Source organism: Lygodium microphyllum, chromosome 1, assembly GCF_053477565.2.
Source record: "Lygodium microphyllum isolate KBCC chromosome 1, Lygodium_microphyllum_v1.1.10, whole genome shotgun sequence".
NCBI lineage: Eukaryota > Viridiplantae > Streptophyta > Polypodiopsida > Schizaeales > Lygodiaceae > Lygodium > Lygodium microphyllum.
Genome location: NC_141135.1, coordinates 43,360,852 through 43,387,656, shown reverse-complemented (window position 1 = coordinate 43,387,656; position 26,805 = coordinate 43,360,852).

Below are 26,805 nucleotides of genomic sequence, written 5' to 3'. Positions count from 1 at the left end.
AAGATTGATTTATCACTTACTACAAGAAGCGAATGAGATCGTTGTATGATAACGTGTTGTGTTTAATCTTTTTTTTATTTAGTTGTGTTGTTTCTTTACTTGAGTCATGGTATCAACAAAGGTGTTGAAGCAAAGGCAAATGGATCTGGAGGAAGACTGACGATACACAAATTTCTTCTTTCGATTACATGGGAGAGCATTACGTACACTAATCTTGGTGTGTACATGCTTCTAATGTATAGAAGTGCTTTTTGGTTCACAGTGGCTCCTTGAGATTTGTGACCCGTGATCACGTATGCAAGTGTCAAAGAGAACGTGGATTTATGGTACCACTTGCTATTCAGTGCCTTGCGTTGGTGCTTGCTTTGCCCGTAGGGTGAGTTATTGGTTTGTTGAAAGGATCGTGACCTATATCCCTCGTATCATTTTTTTGTTTGATTTGTCAATACGGTTGATCTTACACATCACACTATTTGTTGCACCTATGGTGAAGTCAATATTCTCAATTATCATTATAGTCGCCTTAGTTGTTATCTCGGGAAAGTTCTTGTCATGTAACCAAGTATACAATTTTGGCTTGTCGTTTGCATTCATCTGAACATTGATGGACTGGATTTGTTCAGTTGGTAGCATTTGTGTAGAATCTACTTGTTGTACTTGTGAACATCTTCCTTGTGTGTGCATATGATTGTTGTTTTTTGGTCGACAAAATCTAGGACATCCTTCTTGTTGATCATGCACTAGCATAAGCATTCATGTATCTCTTGCTTTGTTGGACAACAATGCCTGATCACTTGAAGGAATTGTAGGAATGGCAAGTTGCATACGTGCCGAACTGAGGTTTGCAGTGTGTTGCTTTCCATGTGCCCAGTATAAGGAGGACATGATGTGACATTGTTCACCACACTCGGTTTGATGGTTGCAAATAAGCGGCAACTGTGCAAGATCGCTGAATAATATCAAGAGCTTCTTGCTAAATGGATTGAGCAATGAGCCTTGGCAGACGCTCACTATCTGATGTACTATTACATCGAATGTTGTTCTTGTTAACATGGACATCTCATCAATGATGATTGCGTCAACTTCTCTTATTGCAATGTAGCATTAGTCTGTCTCTTGCAATTGTATTGGATATTACCGTGCACATACTGGTATCTTGAACTGGTAGTGGACTGTGGTGGATAGGCTGCATAGTCTAATCATAGTTGCTCATGTACTTGGTGTCAATAGTACACTCTTATTCCTGAAAGGTGAGAAGGATCGAAGCTTGCACTCAAGAGCTATAGCGGGAGAGCAAGAGCAAGAAAGAGAGAGACAAGAAATGTGAACTCTAACCATCACAATGTGTGACCGAGCCTTCCTTTATTCAAACTGTCACTAAAAGAATAAAGAATAAAGTGACGGTGACAGGCGCCCGCCACCTGCAATGTGCAGTGACGGCGACTGTCAGTGTAGTAATACACAGACGGCTAGGCGGAGGGGCCTTTACCCTCAACAACCTCCCACTTAAAGGCGAATCTACCCTAGTGAGGAGTGAAAAGAAAAAAGAAAAAGACAGTACAACATGTACACATGTACAACAGGACGAGGAAAGACGTCATCTCATCCCATGCCCATCAACCTCCTGAGGAAGGCAAAGCGATCTGTAGAGAGGCTTTTCGTGAGTAGATCTGTAGGATTTTGGTCAGTCGAGATCTTGACAAGGTCAACGGACTTGTCCTCAATGACCCCACGTATGAAGTGATACCTCACCTCAATGTGTTTCGTCTTCGCATGGAAGACCAGATTCTTGGCCAACTGAATAGCACTCATAGAATCCGAATGCAGTGTAGGGATAGCATCAATACCAAGGTTAGCAACCAAATGACCCAACCAAATGGCCTCCTTGCAAGCCTTAGTGGCTGCAACATACTTGGCCTCTATAGTAGAAAGGGCCATGCATTTCTGCACCCTGGACATCCAAGAAATAGCACCTCCAGCATAGGTGAATACATAGCCAGAAGTGGACTTCATACTATCTGCATGTCCTGCATAATCAGAGCCAGTGTACCCCATGACTCCTATATCCTGGCTGCCATAGTATATGCACATATCTGCAGTGCCCATCAGGTACCTCATGATACCCTTCACGGCATCCCAATGCTTCTTGCCAGGTGTAGCCATATAGCGTGCCACAACACCAACGACAAATGCAATATTTGTACGAGTGGCTATCATGGCATACATAAGACTGCCCACTGTGGATGCATAAAGAATCTTGGCCATCTCGGCCCTCTGTTCATCTATTTGCGGACAATTAGCCTGTGATACCTTCACATAAAAAGGCAATGGATAGCCAATAGGCTTTAAGTCCTGCATGTGGAAGCGCTCAAGGACTTTATGAATGTACTCCCTCTGTGACAAGTAGAGTAGTCCCTGATGCCTGTCACGTCTAATGCGCATACCAAGTATGTGAGAGGCCTGTCCCAGATCTTTCATCTCAAAGCTCTTCTTGAGCTGAGCCTTAAGAGCATCTAACTCATCATGAGCTTTCCCTGCTATCAGCATATCATCCACATAGAGTACCAAAATCAATAAAGAACTATCACGTGCTTTCTTCGTGTAAAGATAGAGATCCATAGCACTCCTGTTATAGCCCTGTGATTGCATAAAGGCATCAAACTTATGATACCACTCCCTAGGTGCCTATTTCAAGCCATAAAGACTTTACTTCAATTTGCACACTAGGTGCTCCCTACCAGGTTCTGCAAAGCCCTTAGGCTGCTCCATATAAATCTCATCATGCAAGTCCCCATGTAAGAAAGCCATCTTGACATCCATCTGATATAAATCCAAGTCAAGCTGAGCAACCAAAGGCAAGACTAAGCGCAGGGTGGTCATCTTAACCACATGAGAAAAGACCTCATCAAAGTCCACACCATACTCCTGCTTAAAACCCTTTGCTACCAATCTAGCCTTGTATGCCGGCTTGGGGTGCCCAGGGGTACTTTTCAGCTTGTACACCCACTTGCATGGGAAAGTGTTCTTGCACGTAGGCAAGGAAACCAAATCCCAAGTGTCATTCTTATGCAAGGAGTCTATCTCAGATTGCATAGCCCTCTCCCAGGAGTAAATGTCACCCCTGCGCATAGCCTCATCATAAGTGAAAGGCTCTCCTGCATCTGTAACCAAGACATAATGCATTGAGGGCTGAAATCTATTAGGTGGACGTCTATCTCTAGTAGACCGTCTCACGGCAGGCTCAGCTGCCTGCCCAACTGCCTATCCAACACCCTGACCATGAGCATCTGCTGCAGCTATAGGCTGTCCAATTGGCTGTGCGGGAGCTCTCGGCTCCTCCTAAAATATGACCCTGCAGATCTCAACAACTCTTTCAGGTTGCCAATGCATATTGTCTTCATGGAAGACTACATCATGACTGCGTATGACTTTCCGCCCCTGCGGATCCCAGAGACAATAACTCATCTCGCCTGCATCCCCATAACCAAGAAAAATGCATTTGACACTTTTAGGATCGAGCTTACTTCTCTTATCCCTGGGCACATGGCAAAATGCCTCACATCGGAAGACACGGAGATGCGCATAAGAGGGAGGTTTTCCAGTCCATACCTCCTCTGCAACCTGGAAATCCAAACCACTAGAAGGTGATCTGTTTATGACATGCACAACTGTACTAACTGCCTTAGCCCAAAAGCTATGTGGTAGGCATGCATGGCTAAGCATACTGTGTACACGCTCCTGGATGGTTCTATTCATCCGCTCAGCCAAACAATTTTGGGGGGGTGTAGGGGGAGGTCAACTGACACAACACCCCTCTCATCACATAATTGCTCAAAAGCATGTGAGACATACTCACCCCCATTATCCGTCCTTAGGCATTTTAGCCTATACCCAAACTGGTTCTCAACCAATGCAAGCCATCTTTGAAACATAGCCAAGACATCGGATTTCATCTCAATGAGATAAGCCCAAACTTTTCGTGAAAAATCATCTATGAAAGTAACAAAATACTTGGCACCACCCATAGATTGACAAGGCATGGGCCCACAGATATCCGAATGTACCAATGCCAAGGGCTCACTCATACATGGCCTACCAGACTTCTTATGCGTAGACCTAGTCTGCCAGCCATAAAGACAATGCTCACATGAATCAAAACATGCATAATCAAGGGGCGGTAAATACTGAAAACCAGAAAGCATTTTCATTCCCTTCAAAGACATATGGCCCAAACGGGCATGCCAAAGAGATACATGTGGGATAGGACCTGCAGATAAAACATGATCAAGGGAAGAAGCGGATACAATCAAGGGATAGAGGCTGCCAGCCTTAGCACCTCTCGCAATCACAAGTGTGCCACGAGTGATCTTCCATGCAGAGTCTCCAAAAGATGTCATCAAGCTGTCCAGCTGACATGAGACTATGTGTCAAAGCAGGTACATGACGTACATCCTGTATAACAAAATTGCTGCCAGAAGGAAACTGCAGTCTAACATCACCAATGCCCACAATATCAAGAGAGCTGTCATCACCCAAGCGCACAGAATCCGAAACAGTATGGTATGAATGAAATTACTCTCGGCAAGGTGTCACATGAAAGGACACACCTGAGTCCAAGAGCCAACACTATGCATACATAGAGTGTATCTCTGTCATCTGCGAAGCACTAGAAGAAGCTACAAGGATATAATCATCATCAACATCCTCAGGCTGTATAACATTGATCTCTTCAATTTTAACACTGGACTTTGCATGTACTATGCTGTGATCAGAAGACTTATCCTGCACTTTGTCTTTCCCCTTATCTTTGCGCCTTTCATTGTGCAGTTCATGGCATTCTGGCCTAATATGGCCCTTTTTCCCACAATGGTGACAAGTAACATCTGCATTCCTGCCACGGGATTTGCTACGTTACTTCCCACGAGACTTGGACCGAGATTTCTGAGAATCCCATCCACGGCCACTGCCACTGCCATGCTTTCCATATCCATTATTCCTGCCTCTAACTGTCATAGCATGCGACACATGAGAGGCATCCAAATTCTTATGGTTAACCTCTTCCTGTAGAAGAGCACTCTCAACATCAGATAATTTCAAGGTAGCAGTAGAGGCACATAATGCAGTGGGGAATACATCACATGACTTATTAAGAGTACCAAGCAAGAAAAGAGGAGTGACATCCTCTACAAAAGTGATGTCTTGCGAAGTCAAGTTCTTGAATATAGCATGGAACTAGCTGAAGTGAGCAGACATAGTCACATTCTCCTTCATGCGCAGATCCATAAGCTGCATCAGCCAATACATCTCACTCACTGGACTTTTCTTGTCATAGAGATTCTTGATTTTATCCCACAACTGCCATGCATTCTGTTCTTCCTCAAATACATTGTAATGAACCTGTTCTGTGAGAGATAATACAATAGTGGACTTGCATAACTCATCAAGCTCAAGCCATTCCTCATTTGGTATAGTTGCAGGTGGATGCCTGCTCAACCTCAAAGGTTTAATCGGGGATCTCTGCACCAACACCTGCCAAATCTGGCTCTTCCAATAAGAGTAATTCGTACCATCAAGCTTAGTGATGTTGAAAATAGCATGATTAGTGGATGAACTCGCCATAATGCAGGCTAGAAGACTGCAGACAGTTTAAAACTGCTTGCTGTTTACTATAAAAAAATGACAAAAAAATCACCAAAATCGAGAGAAAAATGGTGAGAAAAGTATAACCAAAGCTGCTGCCCACCAAGTACTAGTGAAAGTACATCATTTCAAAATATTTCAGCATGAAAAATCCATGTCAGTCCGGAGTTATATGCTTGCTATAATAAATGACAGTAGGGTACTGTGAGAGTCAACTGCTGACCAAATCACTGCACCAAGTCAATAAATGACAGCCAAGACATGACTAGCCATAAATGGGCATAAGTCAGCACCAAACAGTCATCAAGATCATGAGCAAACACCCAAACATGTCACCAAAGCATCCGTCAGTGAGTAGGCATACCCCTTGACAGTAGGGCAAGGTATACATAACACTGGCAAGACCTGACACCAGTAGGTGTATACTCACTAGAGTGCAAAGCCCAAGCTCAGGTCAAATGCAATTGCAAGATATCAGTGCATGAACCATGCAACATTTAAGCGTAAGAGATCCCAAAATCTCAAGTATCTGCAAAATGCTCAAAATAGCATAAACCTCCTGCTCAATGTCAGTCAAGCATACAAGATGACACAAAGGACGGATAAACAAGCTCAATAGCCCAATCAAACCAAGTCAGAGTACCAAAGACAGGTAAACAAGACAATGCCTCAATAGCATTCAAGGTCGTAATGGAAAATGCCAAGTCGTAACAGAAAAATCCAAGTCAATGTCCAACTGCTCAAGGGAATACTCGAATGAATGTCGAGACGAGCTCAAACAACTTCCATCCACAGCCAAAGGATAAATCATTCACCAAGACATCATAACCCATACTGGGTAGCCTAGGCATAAACCATGTCATATATGAAATGCCAGCTGCAAAGAAGTGACAGTCAAATCTAAATCGAGCTCTAATCTCAGCTCAAAACCATTTCGAAGCATAAACAAGACATGTGGCATAGTCCAAATACATCATGACATCATACCGAGTAGCCGGGAGCACCCCATGACCAATATGCATAACCCAACTGTAGCATAAATAGCTTCAGCCCTGAAGTTTCCAGCAGCATATAACCTTTGTAAACTGAGCAAATTCGTGCTCAATCAAAGCTCAAATCCATAGGCAAACCATAGGCATACATTCCCATATGTATAGGCACCAACCGGGCATAATCAGGCATCAAATGCCAAGACCTGTAAGCATAAAATTGAAGTAACAGGTGGCTGCCCTGTTTTGGACAGATCTGGGATTGTTCAAAACAGTCAATGGCTGAGCTAAATCAGCTCCAAATGTGTCTCACATAAGAGGCATAACATCCACAAGTGATCCGGTATCAATAGACATCAGTAGAAACATCATATAAGCCATAGGCATACAAATACATGCTGTCTTAGACCTGAAATCTATTGCAAAATATTTTGTCATTAGAAGTTGGCAAATTCGACATCATCATCACATCGAGAGCGTGCCAAAACCCCAACTTAGACTCTTATCTTGCCTGAATCGGGTTTCGAATGCCCGATATATGATAAAAAGAGTGATTTTTGGGCCAAATTTTGAAATAGGCGTAAAAAAAACGTGAGCTAGCTCAAGGGGTTTGCTATCCCACGTGTCAAAAATGGGGCCCAAAGGGGGGCCAAAGAAGGCCTACATCAAGCCTTAGCAAGCCTTGATAGGCTTGAAGCAAGATCCAGGTGAAGGAAGCTCCAAGAGGTGTGAGCTATGGCTGCCCACAACCTGTGAAAACCCTGTTTACCTAGACCTATAGATGGAGATAAATCTCTGAAATAATGAAGCAATACCTCAATGTCAATGCCCTGATGGTGCCTCAATAGGCCGGGAAGAAGCTCGGGAAGTCGAGGAGTGATGGGAGCTCAAGAGAATGAGCTATGGCTGCCAGGAAGGAGACCCAATACGGGTGGGGAGTTGATGGGAAACTGAGAATGCCATGAGCCAAACTCAAGAGTCGGGAAGCCATGCTTTGATACCAGTTGAAAGGTGAGAAGGATCGAAGCTTGCACTCGAGAGGTATGGTAGGAGAGCAAGAGCAAGAAAGAGAGAGACAATAAATGGGAACTCCAACCGTCACAATCTGTGACCGGGTCTTCCTTTATTCAAACTGTCATTAAAAGAATAAAGAATAAAGTGACAGTGACGGGCGCTCGCCACCTGCAGTGTGTAGTGGCGGTGACTGTCAGTGTAGTAATACACGGGCGGCTAGGCGGAGGCGCCTTTACCCCCAACAATTCCTGGAAATGAGGTTGTAACTATAGTAACATATGAGGAAGCCTTTTCCATTGCGTAGTGTACCGCTAACGATGTGTAGGCTATATGTCACATCGATGAGGTGGTTGTAGAGATCTTGTTGTTATGTAGTTAGAGTATGGTCAGGAATTGTTTGGAACTCTTTCGTGAGTTGTAACACCTTTATCCTTATTGGTGCGACGCTACTTTCGCAGTGAAAAGTTGCTAGAGGTATTGTGAATGTCACTGGGTTGTCTTTGATGAAAGGGATCTTTTGAATGATCATGTTCATTAGTTGGTGGGTTCCGTGGGGGGGGGTCCAAAGGCGAGCAAGTTTATTTGTATGTAGTTGATGATTAACATTTCAAGGTCTTCCTCATTGGCCATGATACCACAAAGTTAGCACTCGATATAGTATGATTGTGCCAAGTTCTCGATGCTTATTAGTTCGCTCTTTGTATTCCTAAAGGTTATTCGTTGTAGTAATGTGTTGAAGAAGAAACCTTTAGTTTGGTGTCTTGGGTGAAAATCAGTGAAATGTTCCAGTCTTGTATGCTCCTTCACTGTATTGCTGTAAGCGTCATGGAGAGTGGGTTCGTGATCAGATGTAGTGGTGGTTTTGGTGATGCTGTAGTTTTTGTGGTAGTGATAGACTATTGCTGTAAGCGTCATGGAGAGTGGGTTCGTGATCAGATGTAGTGGTGGTTTTGGTGATGCTGTAGTTTTTGTGGTAGTGACAGACTATTAAATGATGTAAGCTCGATGACCGAGCACAGTAAAGGTCTATAGGGTGCATAATGATATTCCTTGTCCTTGTCAGCTTTCACTATCAAATTTGAGCAATGGAGCTGTCAATGTACTTGACGAACTTGCTTTGTGTGAGTATCGAGATTTGTAAGTAATTCAATGCCGCTTCGGTGGGTGACACTGGTTTGCACAATATTGTAGTGGAAATACATTTCTGCTTGTTTGAGTCTAAGTCCTGCAATCCAATTCTATTAGCATCTTCTATTTGGATGTTTATCTTTTCGATCGGCTCTGCCTTCACTACGTACTTGAGCAGGTAGTAAGAGATGGAAGAGTTTGTTACTCGTTGAATATTCATGTGAGCAGTAGTAACGTTGGGCGATAAGGCACAACATTTCAGTGCTCATCTCCAGGATGGTAGTGCATGTATCATTGAGTTTCAGGGTCTATTGTTGGTTTTGGATCATCATGTGAGGCGTATGGAAATCTGCACTTGCATTTACCATGGCTATTACTTTTGCTTATGTAGCAGGCACGACAATACCTATGAATTTGCTTTGCCATGATGAGGGTTCTTAGTTTTCTTGTCAAACTGCACTAATCATCATTGGACGGAATGTACGCGATATCTCATTTGTCATATTTTCAACGTCTGCCTCATGTAACCATATGATTACATGTGCATGTAAGGAGCCCCTATGTTGGATCTCAGACCTAATGACATGGTACTGGACACGCCCTACATAAGCAGGTCTGCCAAGGATGTACTCGTTGAAGAAAAGATGGAACTTGGTATGGAAGAGGAGGGCACACTCGATGGGATAGTCTTTCCATGAGAATTCAGGATTGAACTCCTATTTATGATGCATTCCAACTTGTTGATCTCGGTCCACCTTGTACTAGTGACCTCATATGTAGTGAAACGTAAGGAAGAAATGAGGCATTCCACATGTGTGGACCATTGTGATAAGCTCGTTCAAGTTACGTCAGTGCCAAGATGGGGATCCTAGTAGTATTGAGGCAGGAACATTGTACCGAAGGATGTGCTTGACGACCTCTTCATTGGAACTGTGCTTGTTTGTGCGCCTGTCATTGTCGATGTCCCTTTGTAGGCAAGTCGTGCTTCTATTGCTCGCAGTCAAGACAACTTGTTTTAGCTGGTATAGAATCAGGATATAAGGCTTGTGTAAGATATACATAGATAATAGGGTTGATGCCCGCATCTTGATGTATTCACTAAGATAGATGTTGCCATCGTAGGTGCCATGGCCAAGTGGGAATAAGAACGAAAACATTGCAATTTCCAAGGTGATATCTAGGTAGGGTGAGCTTATTGCAGGCAAGCCGTCCGTCCCAAACGCCACCATTCTTTCAACGAGATGATTATTATTCTATAATATAATGCATGCGAACTTGTGTTGATCGTCTCTTTGGAATGCATGTTGTCAGCTTGGCGGCTCGACTACATTGTCAAGAAAATTGTAACCTATTTCATTCTCGTGTTCTACTTGGAGCATTGAGTTGAATGGAGAGCTTTCATGATGGAGCTCTATAATCCTTTCAATGGATTGCCTGCTAAGGATGCAAAGCCCTGTCCTTGGATGTGGATGTTCTGCTATAGCCATGTACTTCTGGATCAATGGATTATGTAGCATGTTGAAAGTAAACACGTCCACATTATCAGATGTAGTCAAGTTAATTCTAATAGATGGCTGTGAAAGTGATCCATCATTCCAAGAGACTAGAGGGTTGTCGAAAATAGATCGATGGTCTAAGGTTCTGTTTGCAATTGCTCTTGTTATTTTGCAAACCGAGATGGATGTATCAATGATGCTCAATAATTGAAGCTGTAATGGCTTTGCATTCAGAATTCATTTTGTGTAGTTTGGTACGCATTTGTTTCTCTCTTTCTTTGTAAGACATGGTTGACATTTAATTAGTTATTATCATGTTGACTCCATGTTGTTGGCATGTAAGGATGAGAATAGTGCTTGACAAAGCAGTTGTTACTTGTATTTGTTATGTAGATGGATCGTTCTTTTGTGAGTTGATAGCATGATGTTGCATTGTGACTATACCACAGGATGTGCACATTGTTAGTCTTCCCGATGAGACTTTCACAATCTGTCGTCCAAGAGGATTCAAATTTTTCTATGTCATACCAAGTTGCAGGAAAGGGTTTTAATGATGTTTTTCTACAAGCCATAGTTTTCCTTTTTCTAGAAGTCTTTAAGGATGCCTTGTGACTTTGTTTTTTTGTAGTGTCCATTGATGCTAATGAGAACAATATGTTTTTATCACTAATACTATAATAATTAATTACATATTAACTATTATAAATACTATTAATATTACAAAAGTGTAATTAATTTACTAATTATATATATTAATATTACTAATAAGTCTAACTAATTAAGTACTACTATATTACTAATAAGTATAATTACTAAGATTGCAACTACTAATTAACTATTACTAATACAAATACTACTAATACTACATAAGTTTATCTAATTAACTATTACTAATACTGCATAACTCAAACTAATTAACTAATAATAGTAGAATCTCTCTCTCTCTCTCTCTCTCTCTCTCTCTCTCTCTCTCTCTCTCTCTCTCTCTCTCTCTCTCTCTCTCTCTCTCTCTCTCTCTCTCTCTCTCATTTTGGTAATTATAAGAGCAAGCCTTTTTAATTAACCCTAGTGAGTTCCCAGTGCTTTCAACTAGATATATGGCAATTATCCATGAGATGGCTTAGGTGCTTTGACCTGAAATGTTACCACTAGTTGCAACTCAAGCAGCCTCGTTACTCGGATAGCATATGCTAAGGCTCTTCTCCCACTTAATACAAATAATATACATCTTGCATCATGGGGGTGACCTTCAAGTCACTTTGTATAGCCCCTTGTCAACTCAAGCAGCCTCATTACTTGGACAACATATGCTAATGCTTTAAGGTGCCTCACATTGACAATGCTAGCACAAAGACTCAAAGCCTTAACACCTTGGATGAAAAAGTAAAGGCTCAAAGCCCTAGCACCTTGGATGAAAAAGTGAAGGCTCAAAGCCGTAGCACCTTTAGGAGCCTCATATTGACAATCCTAGCACAAAGGCTCAAAGCCTTGCATTGGATGAAAAAGTAAAGGGTCAAAGACTTGCCTTGAATGTAAAATGCAAGGCTCAAAGCATCAACTCGGGTTGTCAGTTGGTAGTAATCTTAAGGCTCAATGCCTTGGCAATTCAAATGGAATCAATCATAAGGCTTAATCACTACAAGGGTATAGGGGTGGTATAGCGACGGGCCTTTGTGACGCAAATGGCGATGGTACTTTGAGAAAAAAAAAGTGGACGAAACTTGAGTGCAGTATTTTGCCGCAAAGAGTTTGAGAGAGAGAGAAAGAGATCGTGGCTTTGGGAGGGAGAGGGAGAGGAAGAGAGAGAAGGAGAGCTTCTCACTACTGTCGCCGTTGTCGCCGTTCGCGAAGAAAAGGAGGAAGTGCATGAAGGAAGAAGAGGGGTCGTTGTGAAGAGGAGACGAAGAATCCATCCTCGAGCCTTTGCGGTGAGTACATTGCCTCCTCTTGGTTTGTTCTTGTTCTTTCTTCTTTTCTTTTATTTGTTTTTCTTGAGAATGAGGTGCATTGAGAGAGAAAGAGAGGAAATGAGAGAGAGAGAAGAAAGGGAAACGAAGAGAGAATGAGAGAGAGAGAGAGAATAAACATGAAAGATAACAAAGAAAGAGAGAGAGAAAGGGAGGGATAGAGGAGAATGAGTGAGAAAACACAAGGGGATGGAGAGAAACAAAGAGAGGTGCAGCAAAGAAAGAGAGAGAAAAACAAAGAGAAGGGGAAGAGAACATGAAATGAAGAGCGCAGAGAGAGGTGGATAAATTGTGTTAGGTTAGTTAGAAAACTAAAGCTACTCTTCGAGGGAAGGGGGTGTTTAAATTTCCCATGGATTTTTTATACAGCAAAGTGGTCTTGGTTAGCTAAGAGAATTCCATTAGAAATCTGAAATGCTAGATTAGGTCAAGTTAGGAATGATCAAATGTCAACTATTCTAGTGTGTCATCCTAGATCGAAATCAATGTTATTTTAGGGGGACCTGAGTTGAGACTATACCTTATTAATAAAGCGGTTGATGCATATATTACTCCCCCTCATTTCTCACTCTCTTTGAACCAATGCAATGTTCTACTTAAGTTTGAGAGATGATAGCAATGTAGTTATCTTAAGTCAATATTAGATAACCATGGTAGGAGACTATAGTTACGATTAAGGCTTGCTTTAGGTTAATCCTTGTGGGGTTGAGATGGAACTTTCCCTACGAGGTAGACTTAAGTAGTTTCAGGTAATGCAGTTTGATTATTACAAGGGAGTTTTGAGCAAAAGTTACATTGATTACCTCTTGATAAATTTGTGCCATTAGGATTGGTAGATAGACATGTTACAAATATAGATATACACCTAGATATGACTATAGTCTCTAGATTTGTAAGGCCATGCATTCTCTAGATTTTGGATGAAAAGGGATCAATTTGTGCATACCTTAGAATGACTTTATAATCTTTCTACATTATGAAAGGTGTTGGATATGGAATGGTATGTATTGCTTTATCAATGCCAATCATCTTCCCTATATTAGAACCAACCTTAAGTAGATATAGTGGATGGAAAATTAAAAGTTGTTTAATGTTTATTTTGAAGGAATCTATGGTTAACCATACTATTAATGTATCTAATTTTCATGGGTAAATCTTTATAATATGATTCTTATCATGATGTAATGTCTCTTAGCTATTGGAAAAACGTAAATAAAAGATAACTCTTTGCCTTCTACTTGTGTAAGCTCAATAGCTCCTAAAAATATGTTAAAATGTAAGAAGGTTTATATGGAATCTTTATAATTATAATGTATATTAAACTAGTTCATTATGTGTTGTAAACTAAGATGTTTCAGTTGACCTTAAATCTATTGAGTTACAAGAGAAGAAATCCCTTCTCAAACAAATTAAAGAAGAAAAAGAGAATGAGAACAAAAACCAATTGTTTGTTGTAACGTAGACAAAACGGAAAACGCTGATGGTCGTGATGTTCAAGATCGTGAGGCGTATCTTAATCAGCATGTCCCATGTCCTTGCTCTCAATACAAGTTGGCAATTAGATGAAAGTGTCGCTTGTCTATAGAACATGTACGATGCTTCAGCGAGTTCCAATCAGAGATCATTGATTAAGCGATCTCAGAATTTGAGCAAACGGTAAGAAAAGTGTATATCAATCATGCCTTACATTCGCAAATTAATTGAATGTCGTATACAAAAACATTAGATATGGCCGTAAAATTTATACAGGGAGGTGACGTCTCATCCCAAGGAGGAATGCACCTATTGTGTCCAGTTAGAAGAGTTTGTGGGCGTGTGATGGATGGAGTGCCTGAGCCAATCCATCACTTGGAAGGCATGACTCAGTCTATACCGTCAATATCGGAGGACACAGGTAGCCTTTTGGACCTTCCTCTCCAATCTTGGAGCCTGAGATGGAGACAATGATCGATGCATTGATACCTATGATCTAACCTTCTTAGAGAAGAAGCATCCATACCATTATATGATGGATATCAAGTATCTCACCTAAAAATGCTGATTGCACTTCTAAGTGTGCAAGTAAAATACGGGTGGAGCGATGCGAGTGTGATCGAGTTGTTCAGGTACATTCTAGGTACGCTTCATGGTTTTCTTTCCGGCACCATTATAAAAAAAAATTATGCTTTTTCAAGGTGTTTAATGATTTCTTTTTAGGTTGCTAGAGTATCATGTATTACCACTTGGAAATACCATGCCTGAGTCTCGTGATGATATGCGACATGTTTTACGAAAGCTTGGCATGGACTACAATAGCATCCATGCACGTGTCAACAATTGCGTGCTATTTCGAGGAGAGTACGGGACTATGGAGACATATCCAGAGTGTGGTTCTCATAGGTATCGACTGGACTTGCAAGGGCAAACCATCCCTCAGAAAGTTCTCAGCACTTTCCACTTATCCCCCGTATATGTCACATGTTTCGTATGTCGGGCATGGCGAGCTTGACAACGTGGCATTCACGTAATATATCCACACATGGAGTCCAACAAATATCAACATATTCTCGCACATGGAGCCACATTGACTCTACCTTTTCAGGCTTTGCATGAGAGCCAAGGAATCTTCGACTCGGTCTTGCTATGGATGGAGTGAACTCATTTGGTCTCCGCTCAACTTCTTATAGTGTGTGGCCTATAGTCCTTGTTAACTACAACATCCCGTCATGGCTTTCTACGAAGCAAGGACACTTGATCCTTAGCTTGCTCATTTCTGGCCGCTACAAAGTCAAGAATATAGACGTCTATCTCTGTCTGTTAGTCAATGAGCTTAAGATTGTGTGGGAGGAGGGGGTCGTCGTGGAATATAGGAGCAAGCATGATGGTCGACACGGTCCGCCAATATATGAGCCATTCTCATGTGGACCATGCATGAATTTTTGGGATTCGTAGAGTGCTCAGGTAAGTAGGCTTCCGTTCTTGTTGGTAATATCTATCATAGCTCGTTCAAGTTTGTGTTCACTAAATAGGGGTGTTGGGACAGGTTTGGTTACCTCAGGTTATCATGCATGTCCATTGTGTGGGACTCTTGAAGGTCATGAACCATGAAGAAGATGGTATATCAAGGACATACTGTTTTCTTACTAGAGGGTCATGAATGGAGCGAAGGTTTTCTTGGACAACCTCCAGCACGAATGAACGCCCAAAGTTGGTACGAGTTGAAAATGGTCCACACGAAGTCACATCCAAACAGAATGCGGCTGCTCTCGATTTTCTACAAGTTACCGCATTGGACCCACTTACAGATCAACCACTTATTGGATCCCATCCATAATTTCAAGAATGTGGGCAGCTTACTATGGGACCACATCACAGGAAAGAGAGACACTGTAGGGGCAATTACCTCGTGCTAATGGTCACTTGCAACTACCTCGTGCTCCTTGGGTTTTGTCAACTAAAGAGGAGTGTATTGTGAAGCAAATTATTAGGTCTATCTGCACTCCGATGGATATGATGAGTTCCCTTAGATCCACTTTTTCTAAAGACGACCAACTATCATGGCTAAAATCCCATGATTGGCATAATATATGTTAGGTTTGTACTTGCCTCGATTGTAAGTGGCTTGCATATTTTGCTATTTGGAGTCTAGCTAGTGGTGTTCATAATGCTTCTTCATTTGTGGCAGTTTGTACTACTGTTCACGGTCGCAGGATGCCTTACTCCAGAAATACACGGGCCGATTTACAGGTTGTCAAATTTAGTACAATGGATCTCACAGAAGGAGATCAAGACATCCTCTATTGAATTTGCAAGGTGGGGAGCACTGGAGATAGTCTGTCTCTTTGAGAAGTACTTGTCCACTAGCATGCTCACGATATAAACCCACCTCATGGTGCATCTCGTAGATGAAGTGGAGATTGCGGGACCTATCCATACACGTTGGATGTTCTTCTTGGAGTGCTTCATGAAAACCCTGAAAGGCTTTATGTGTGACAACGAGCTCAGTCATAAGGTAGCATGGCTGAAGGTTGGCTGGTGTCGGAGGTGTTAGTGTGTATTTCACATTGGCTACCAACGGTGGATTCAGACAACAGTATGCTATGGTCATTGAAGGATGATGATAGACTAATTGGAGATGTGGTGGTTGGAAATGGGGCAAAAAAAAGGATGGATGCTGCAATGGAGGAGAAAGTGAATCGTTTTTGTATGTTGCACCATGCATCCATGGAGATGTGGCTCAATAGGTATAAGCAAGCCAGGAAATATCGAGAAAAAATGTGATTGGAATTTCGACACAGTACACGCCATCGATCGATTTGATATCCTGGGGACATGGAGGAGATGCCACGGTTCATGTCTATGCAATGGTTACATGGAGCTTTGATTGTAGCCTCTCACGAAGGGGTGGAGGTTTCTACTGAGGAGTGGGAATTCTCGAGGGGATGTAGTCCAAAGGTGACCACATGTTCTATAAGCTGTCGTATCTAGATTTTATATGTGACAACTAATCTAACCATTTCAATGTACAGTGTAAAATATATAGTGTGGCGTGGTCACGCGGGTGATATTTCCGTGTTGAGCACAATGACAAAATGCATTCCACAACGGATTGTGGTGTCATGGCAAAGTTTGAGCAAGAGAGTCGATGTTGAGCCATGGATCCAAACACTGTTATAGATGAGATGGAGTATTTTGGGAACTTGTAAAGTGTTATCTCACTGGATTACCTTAGCTTCTCCATGATCATATCCAATGTGCAGTGGTTCAAAGTGGTATTGGAAGGAATCATGGCAATTGTTTGACGAGGTCCATCTGGATTTCTTGAAATAGATTCCGAGAAAAGATGGATGGATCTGTGCGACACGTTTGTCTTGCCAGCCCATTGTGAAGAGGTGCATAAACTATTTTTAATTTTTTTTAAACGACACAGATATGTCACAAATATTGAATCTCTATTATATGTGATTTTGAATAGGTAATTTTATATCCAAACCCCCGACAACCTTGTTGGTGGTATGTTGTGCCTTTAGCTCCGCGAAGTGCGAGGATGTAGGATGAAAGCAATGTTTTCAACGTAGATAAGGACAGTATGTAGATGGAGGGGCAGATATTGCAAGGGGTGGAGGTCGAAGATGGCTTGGAGCATGTAGGGTAACGATGATGGAAAGATAGGAGGCCAAGAATTCTTTGAGAACGAGGTGGACTCGTTCTTTTGTGGTGATCTGTCTATCGACCTTCCAGTGTATGCGGAGTTGTGCCAAGAGATTGACACGGGACCATAGGCTACGCCATACTTTCAACATCCACCTACTCAATTTGTTGATGAATCGCTTATAAGAGTACTTTAGAATATGCATTTTAAGCAACATAATTTTTTTTAGAGTTATATTACTGTACTTTGCCGGAATCTTTATATTGATTATGCTAATATCACTTTCTGTATGTGCAAGTGACCTTTGACGATATTTAGAGAGCAGGATGAGTGATGAGGAGTTGCGGGAAAGCCAAATACACGCGATGTTAAGCATATTGTCTTACCTTGTGCTGGCAAGCGATTGAAGCTTTGATGGTAGGATGACATTCTTATGTGATGGCAAATAAATTTAGGAGAGCCGAATGGAGATGTAGAAGTGCAAAAAAAGAATGAGAAAAATAATAAAAATAACGATGCTGTTAGTTTTAAATATACGATTAAAAATCTTTGCATTGCGTTTTAGAAAATGCTTCTTTAACTTTTTAAAAAGCTTAAAAAAAGTGAAACGTAGGTCAATGGCACCTGACGCGACAAATGCAGCTGACGGAGGAGTTGATGGGACAGGAGCTGACGCAACGGATCATACAACTGATGCGGAGGACTCAGGAGCAGTTCTCGATTGGGTGACACAAGAAAAAGTGAATCTGAGCGTATAGTGGGACTTCGACTCTGTGATGTGGGAAAAAGCAAATTGGAGCATGTAAGGATGCATGTAAAATAATTTTTAATTTGCATGCCGGGAAGAATCTTTAAAAAAAAAACAAAAAAATAATTTAAAAAATGGTGTATCATTGTACTCGTAAATATGACATTTATGGACTCTTAGAGTTGGCTTGATTGGTTCAGTTCAATGGCATGAGGTGATTCTGATTCGATGACATGGTGATGTGAGATGAGTCATGCGATGACGTGCGGCACGAGGAGGTAAGGTTTATTGAATCTCGATTAATGCTAGTATTAATATTAGTTTGTATTATTAGTTTAATTACTAATCAATTAGTGTTAATGTAGTGTGTAAGTTAATTGATTAGTATTATTAGATTATTTAGTAATCGATTAGTTGTTGATGTAATTGATTATAGTGTGTTAGTTAATCGATGAGTCGATCAATCAACGTAAATTAGTTAGTTTAAACTAATTGAATCTACTTATGGAATTAAGCTAAAATGAAAATTAAATTAGTATTAGCTTACTTCCATTACTTGATTCGATTAGTCCAATTGATTTAGTTTAGCTGCTTAATTACCATAATTTTTTAACTCAATTTAGTAGTCAATTAATTAATATAAATCAATAACCAAATAATTAAAATTTATTAAATTGATTAATTTTGTAAATTAGACTAACCAATTAATCAATATAAATTAGTACTCAATTAGTTAAATTAGTTTAGTTGATTAATTAATATACATGAGTAATTGATACAAATTAGTTTAGTCAATTCATTAATAAAAATTAGTAGTCATTATAAATAGTCTAATTTCATGGGATTAAGCAATGTAAATTAGTCTAATTCAATTAGTTAGTATAAATTCAAAATTAGATAAGTTAATTCACTTAATTAGTATAAATTAAATTAGTTAGTATAAACTAGTTTATTAATAGATTAATTAATATAAATTAGTTTAATTTGGTTAGTTAGTAAAGATTACTTTAATTAGATTAGTTGAATTTACTTAGTTAGTATAATATAAATTAAAAATTGGATTAGTTAATTCAATTAGTTGGTATAAATTAGATTAGTTCGTAAATTAAATTACGTAGTATAAATTAATTTAATCAATTACCTTAGCTCAATTAGTTAATATAAATTAGTTTAATTTGATTATTTAATTTAAATTAGTATAATTTGATTAGTTAGTGTTAGTTAGTTAGTCTGGATTTTCAATTCAATTAATGATTATTAGCTAATTAGTGTTAGTTATTTTTTATTTTAATAGGTAATATTTATTAGTAATTTTAGTAATTATACTTCTAGTTTTAGTAGCCATTATTTTTTAGTTGTTTTAGTACTCATTCTTTTTTAAATTAGTAATACATGTTAGCTTTAAATAAGGGGATTAGCTAGATGTTAGGCTTAAGGGGTTTGTTTAAAATTAGAGGGGTAGTTTGGGGTTGAGGGACTTAGTTTTAGTTAATGTATTTGATTAATGAATTGGTAAGGGTTATTTTTAATCACAATAATTAGGCTTTATGCAATTTGGTTAGGTATTATATTGCTTAAGGAGTTAGTTTCAAGTAAGTAGCTATTCATTATTAAGTAATTTATTATTAGATGTTACTATTTTCTAGTGTGAAACTAATAATTATCTTAGTTAGAGTAAATATAGTTTGCTTTTTTTTAAATCTTTGTAGGCTTTAGTTTAACAAATGCAACTACAATATGCATATGCATGTGTCTAATTGTAAGTGAGGAGATTTTCACTTAGAAATACTGAACAAAATGGAATCCGACTTCTCTACCTCTCCTCTAGGATGACTTTGCAATTTGCTAGGTTTATTTTCCTATACTATGTAACTTTACCAAGAAATTTCCATTTGTTTTTTACCAATTTTCCTAAGTTTACTACACCTAACCTAGGACTAAGTTAGTCATGTAGCTTTCCAAGATAGAAGTTGTATGCAAATTCTAACTAATCTTCCATTCACCATGCATTGTAAGATAGCTAGAATTGATCTTTTTTTTTTCTTTTTTTACAATGATAATGGAACCTAGTTAATTTATTTGCTATAATACATGTAATATAAATGTATTCTGCAAATTAATTTAGTCCCTATAATTAACTATTAGCTACTAATCTTTATGTAACCTTCCTTGTGGCCCATGAAGAGTGAGCATCTACTAAATCTTTCATGTACTTATTATTTTATCATTTTGATGGAGATGGTGAAAATTGGTTTGGTATGATCAAGGCCGGGGCATCACTCGTATTCCCAATCATATTTTCAAAAGTTTATGTGGCTCCAACTATTCCGATGGCTTTCATAGCTCCTATGAATCTCAAGCTTCTTCTTTGGGGAGCCATGATGAATACACAATTTTGAAGAGCTTAACTTACAAGTAATGATTAACGAACATATTTAAACTTGTGGCAAACAAATGCTAATGAACTAATTTTTCCTAGTTAGGGATAGCATAGTCCAAATAGCATCAAATAGTAACCATACCAGGAACTAACATTGCCCAAGCTAGGATGTTACCCCATTAAAAAGGTTCATACATATTTTGATCGGTATTGTCTAATCCAATGCTTCATATCAAGGATACTTGCGGCCCATGAGAGGATCAAATACCCAAGATGTAAAGCACTTTGTGATTGTCTCAATGCTTGTTAAAAAATAAGAACCAAGACTAGCAAACAATCAAGGATTACCTCTTTCTCTCATTCAAATAACTAACTCGATCTTATTTGCACATGCTTTGCTTCATTGTTTTTAACTTTCTCACTTGCATAATATGTTTTTGGTGAATGTAGGACTCAAAAGCTAGTTATTAAAGAAGCGTTTGCACACTTATGAAGAAAAAGGCTTAAAAGGCATATGATCATCAAAAGATTCTCAAAACCATCCACTCGATGCACGAGGTACTCTTGGGGTTGTCCAGTAGTAAGAGAGTTCTTTCGATGCACTCCCAAGAGACTCATTAGGAAGCTGGAAAAGTGATAAATGCAATTAGGTTCCTTTATATATAGTGGATTTTTAAAGGTTTCAAGCCCATAGGGGTTTCGAACATATCCCGGTGGGCTTCCATAAAAGCTCAGCAAGCTCATCAAGATATGTAATAAAATGGATGTGCTTCAAGGCAAACACAAGCTCCAAGGGATAGATTTAGAAGATACTTAGAAGGCCTATCAAAACTTAGTAGTAGAAGCAAAGTACAAGGTGTTAGAAGAGCTAAAAAAGGAATAGGAAGAAGTGTGAGCTCAAATGGCAAACTTGAGAATAGAGTTAGAGTAGGAAAAGGATAAGATGACTCTACACGAAAAGGAGATTAGAGACAACCGACAAGCCTAAGAGCAACTGAAGATGAGTTGCACTAGTTTTCAATATATTCTTAACATAGATCTAATTGAAGACGCAAATTTGCATATTTTAGCCCAAAATTTGCCCAAAAATAGCTTTAAAATAGAGTTTTCTCATAACATTCACCCAATTTCTAAACTCTTTACCATTGATCAGCCAAAAACATTTGCCCACCTATCTACAAACTAAAAATCATGGGGGTCCCTGAATGTTTATCTTGCTCCAAACTAAGAAGGAAGTAAGAAAAAACTTTGGAGAAGCATTGAAGAAGTTTATAAAAAACTAAGCCGCTAGCTCAAGGTGCAAGCAAATGTGCATAAATTTGTATTATGGCAACAACATAGGCTCTACAAAAAGAGTATTCATAGGTCTCCACCCATAGCACTAATAATGTAGTAGAGCTCAAAGCACAATTAAACTTGGCCAGTTTTGGCTAATTGTATGAACTTTCAATGCTAGCTTAAACTAAAGAAACATAGAAAAGCCATTTACAGAACATTGGGTAAGTAGGAATTGACACTCATAGGTCTAGGAGGACCAAAACCTTTCGGATTAGAGTTGTGCTTTGCCATAAGCCACTAAAAATAATGTCTTTTTGTAGAGCCAAAGGAGTTTGATGAAATGGAAAGAGTGCATGTGAGATGCCTCCAAGACCGTTGCTAGTGGTGGAATTGCCACCGAAAGTGCAAGAGCGCCACAAAGATTGCTACTAGTGGTGGGGATATGAAAAGTAGCAAGAATATCTCAATGAACTAGTGAAAAAGTATTAGGAGCCAAAAAAGAGATCAAAGTTATAGTATTTGATTTTAAGGTTTTTGCCCTTTGACGAGCTTATCACCTTCAAGAAGGAAAAATGTGAGCACTTACATTATCAATCACAAGAAAATTGGAAGCTTAACATGAATGGAAGCATGCTATCTTTGAGAGGGATGACATTGCAAGGTTGATATTCTCCTATGTTGAAAGCTACGAGAGGGAAAATCAACTTTACTATCCTTACCCTAGGGGGCATGCACATTATAATCCACAAATCCACAGCCAATACAACTTCCTAAGGATCCCCAATGTCAATGCCATAGTGTGAGAAAAATTGTACTTGTTGACTTGCGACCTTCATTTTTCGCATTCCTCAGACATTTCATTGATTGCGTTGACTTGACCTTCACCACCACCTACAACTACCTTCACCTTTAGGTCAAGTTGCTAGGGCAAGACATTATCCCTTATGAGGAAAGATCCCCCCCTTTATTCTTCAATATAAATGCAAGCATAAATAGGGTGCCCATGATATGACTATACTTATGCACCACTCTTTTTCCATCATACTATGTGGCACTACTAGAGGCCATGGTGGACAATCATTTTGGATTATGCACCCATCTTTTCTATTCAAAGTCTTCCAATCGAGCTACCAAGTGCATGTAAATATTATATACTTATAGCAAGGGATGTCTCAACCTCACCTTGAAACCACTTTTGGAGGAGTAAAGTTAAAAAAACAGACAAAAAAAAAAAGAAAATCACATAAAAGAGAGCAAAAGCTCCTATCTAGATAGGTGCACAACACGAATACTACACTTAAGGGTCCTTAAGTTGGGCATATCCAATGGCCTTGGTTAGAAAGCTCTGCTTCTGATCCCCTAGCCCTTTTCACATAGCACAATCCCAAGGCAAATTATGGGTAGGAAACCCCAAGCTTTCTCAAATAAATTGGCTCCTTGAGACTTCATTGCATAATAAAACTATACACTAACTGGGCCATCAAGTGTGGGAAAACATGCCAAGCCTATTTGGAGCTCAACCCATATCCAAGCCATGCATGCATGAAAATAGGCACTACATAGTAAGGTTGACGCACCCTATTTACTGCAAAGCAAAGGAAGTGGAAAACGAGGCATCAAGAGGAAAGGCGCAAGGTGGAAAAAAGGAAAAGGCGCCCTACAAGAGAGTGGGCCTGGAAGAAATCTAAAAGCATGGGAACAACCACCAGGCGTACAAGATGCAACCATGGAAGCCGCAAGAAGCCAAAAGCAAGAAGGCGCACCTTTAAATATAAAGGCGCAGCCAAAACCTCTGTAAAAGAGCGCTAGGCTCCCTCTTGTGCAATTTGTAACCATAAACGGGTGGTAGGACTAAGCTAGGAAGAGAGAAGGACAATGGGAAAAAGGGCCTAGGCCACGGTCGGCCATGAAAAAAAAGGGGGATAAGGGGATGATCATCCAAAACGGATTTAGGGTTTTGTATATAAAGTTCAAAAAGTGAATGAGAGCTCATTCTTAGGTGTGTGGCAAAGTGGACTCTTCTTCTTCTCTTCTTCTCTTCTTCTCTTCTCTTGCTTGCTTGTGAGTGCTTGAGGGAGGGAGTGTGAGTGAGTGAGGGAGTGAATGTGTCAGAGTGAGGGATCTTGGAGGTGAAGCCCTCCTCCATCTCCTCTCTTCTTCTTCTCTTCTCTTCTCTCGTCTCGAGCATGGCTATGGAGGATGGAGCTTGGAGGAAGAGGCTTGAGGATGCTTGAGCTTGCATCACGAATCGTGGAGCTATTGAAGTGCTCGAGAAAGGAAGCAACTCAATTGGGCATCAAGGTAAGCTCACTACACTCGTAGAGAGGGATAGCGCATCAGCTATGTGAGAGGTAGCCATTAGTGCTCACTTAAAACGCTTGAACAATAAGCGGTCCGTGGGTCTTAGCTATTGAGGTTGAGCTCGCCTCTACACACCCCCAAGGAGACACCTTGGTTTTAGGTTGCTAAAGATCTATGACTCCATTGAAGATCCTACCACATTGATGGCTAGTCATCCATTGCATCAACACAAAATCCATGAGCCTTCTTCCAAGTCCTTGAGCACCATCGACAAAACCACGATGACACCTACACCACACCCTCATGGACAACTACAAACTTTGAGAAAAATCATGCCTTGGCACTAGGTTTTACACTATGATGTGTTGGTACTCATCTATGAGGGGGGTAATGTTAATCCTTGCCTTGCAATGGACTAAGCATGAAAGTGTCACAAATGATGTGCAATAAATTTTTTGATTATGTGCCATGTAGCAATTCTCTTGTTTAGAGATGTTTGTCAATGGAAAATGAGGACTAGACGGGATAAGAGATAATGGAAACGACTATTCATTTATGTGCAAACTCATGGTCTTTATACTTGTGCTTTCTTATCTTGCAAGTGAGAGGGAAGGTGAGGAAGAAAGTTCAATGAGAAGCCCATACACCTTTCCCTTATTCTCCATCCATTCTCTTAGGATATAACTTGTGGTAGTGAGAACTTGTGAGGTAGGGAGAGTGAGAAAGTGAGGGACGTGGCTAGTGAAGTTTCCTCCATCCTTTTTCTTCTCCTTGAGCTATCCGTGGTGGTTCATGCAAGTATAGCAAGGATGCAAGCCGGAAGATAAGCAAGTAGACATATATGTGATGCTCGTCAATCTGTTGTGACTACAATGTGGTGAGTGTTGGTAAGCACACTCACTACAACCACCTTGAATCAAGGTATCATTGGGTAGGTTAGTTTCTCGTGTTTCATGCACATGTGAGTTGGTTAGGTGAGAGGTAACCCTAACTTTGTGAGTCAAACCCTTGAAACAATAAGGGTCTGTCTCTCCATGGTCTTGTCTTTGGCATGTGAATTCTGCATTCCCTAGCTCCATGGCTTTTGTCTATTTTCTTGTAGTTAGAGTAATTAATTTTCAATCCTTTGGTTAGATTCAGGCTAGGCTAGATTCCTTTTATTTCATTGGTGTCAAAGTAGTAGTTTAGATCCAACTAGCATGCCATTTTTATGCTTTATATATATGGTGTCAATGGTTAGGACATGTAACTATGGTTACAATCTTGGTTGGTGCATCTAGTTTGGCCGGGGCAAACTTCTACAGTTGACCGTGACTACAGTCGAAGACATTTGAAGAGAATCTTGGTAGAAATGACATTCCTTTTCCCATTTTAGCAAAGTTGTCATCAAATGTGAGCTTATTTTGAAGGACATTTGACCCAAGTTTTCAAGATAGGGTTTCTTCTTCTCTTCTCAAGCTCCTCTTCGAGCTTCCATTTTGGATTTTGGCTTCTCTCTCTATCCCATGGCTTCTTCTACTTAACAGACTCTTGATCTTGCTTCTTCGCAAGATTTCAAACCTCTTGTTAACCATCATTGAAGGATTTGATGGTATCTTATCTGCAGCAACTCAGTGCATTTTCTTTGCTACCTTACAGACCTGAATTTCAGCAAGAGATTGAAACAATGTCTTGTTCTATACGTGTTGTCATGGCTTGTTCATTCCTTGGCTACTACAAAAAGGTATACATCTTGTATAAGAGCTTGTGGAAGCTCTACTTCAGCCTGAAGGATCAACATGACAGTAGCCTATGTATATTTTGGCAGCAAGCAGCTTTCACCTCCCGGGAAATAGATCATTTCCTTCAGCTGAAATGGAGTAGATCTTGATATCGGCCTTGAAGGCTTTCTTCAGAGATTTGTGAGTGATCTACTCTCACATCAGCAGGCCATCTACAGGGTAGGACATCAATACAAGGTTGCACAGATCTTTGTCTGTAACCCAGATTCTCAGAAGATTGAAATGATCAAGAAGCTACAGGCTTGGCAAAAGAGGTTGAAGAGGAAAGCAATATGCCATCTGCAATCCTGTGTGATAAGATTAGGATTTCAATCTTTTAAGAATCTTACTTAAAGCCACTACTCTTCATCCACTGAAGCTCACAGCCCCAAAGGCGTAAGGTTTCATCTATGCAAGATGTTTACTCTCAAGGGCAAAAATGCCAAAGCAAACAGCAAGTTTCTTCGAGACTTCTGTGACGAGACAACCCCCATGACCTTCCTAAAACTAGTGTTTGAGCTCTTATCTCTATGGTTTGAGCGAGGGTAGACAAGGAATCCTTTGAGATTGCATTTAGGCAGATCCTCTTATCGCAATCATCTGCCAGTAGCAGTAGCGAAAGCTTCCAGGTGTACGATGTTGTCACTTGTACTTGCCATTTTTAAAGCACCTACACACAATAAAATCTTGATGAGGATAACTACTTACGATCTAGAAAATGTTACCTTATTGTTCAAATAAAAAGATTTCAATTATGGTGCATATGTGCCTAGTGTATATGAAGTTCTATAGATGTTCTGTTGCATGCCCCCTCTAAATTCAAATTTTGCATTAAGTTCTCTCTCTCTCTCCTTCCTTCCCCCAAAATGATTGTAATCCTTCCTAGGATTGTGAAAGGGTGGGGTGTTGAATAGAAACTCATCTTCTGTGCTTTTTTTGGGGGTGAATTGCTTGAAGTGATTATTTATATACA